The following is an 835-nucleotide window of genomic DNA, read 5'->3' on the forward strand; positions in this document are numbered from 1 at the left end:
CTCTATGATAAACTTGGGCCCCCTCAATGATTTTGTGTATCCTGTTGTAACTAACCTTGGGGTAAAAATAGACCGTGATCTTGAACTTGACAAACAAATAAATGCAGTTGTGAAATCTAGTTTTTATCATCTTCGCTTTTTGGCTAAAGTTAAACCATTTTTGTCTATTAACAGTTTTGAACAAGCTACACATGCTTTTATTTCTTCTCGTTTAGACTACTGTAATGCACTTTATATCGGTATAAGTCACAAAGCACTTTCACGCTTACAGTTAGTCCAAAATTCTGCAGCACGTCTTTAACTGGAACCAAAAAGCGCTCTCATATAAGTCCAATTCTTGCCTTGGCTTCCTGTCTGTTTTAGGATTGATTTTAAGATTTTATTGTGTGTTTTTAAAGCTGTGAATGGACTGGCCCCAACATATATCTCAGACCTCATCCAGATTTATAGGCCAGCGCGGTCACTGAGGTCAGAGAGCCAGCTCCAGCTGGTGGTCCCAAAGACGAGACTTAAAACTCGGGGGGACAGGGCCTTTTCTGTGGTTGGACCTAGACTCTGGAACGCTCTGCCCCTCCATGTCCGAACAGCCCCAACAGTTGAGTGTTTTAAGTCTCGTCTTAAGACAAATTTTTATTCTTTGGCTTTTAACTCCATGTGAGTTGTGTGGTCCTCTGATGGCTCTTATTGTTTTATTGTATTTTAGTGTTTATTCAATTTATGCTCTTATTTTGTTTTACAATATTTTACACTATTTTGTAGTGTTTTTGAGTTTTCTGTGCAGCACTTTGGTAACTTTTGTCATAGACGGCTATCTTTATGAAGAATTCCACTCGGA

This window comes from Etheostoma spectabile, chromosome 16 (assembly GCF_008692095.1).
Source record: "Etheostoma spectabile isolate EspeVRDwgs_2016 chromosome 16, UIUC_Espe_1.0, whole genome shotgun sequence".
NCBI classification, from domain to species: Eukaryota; Metazoa; Chordata; class Actinopteri; order Perciformes; family Percidae; genus Etheostoma; species Etheostoma spectabile.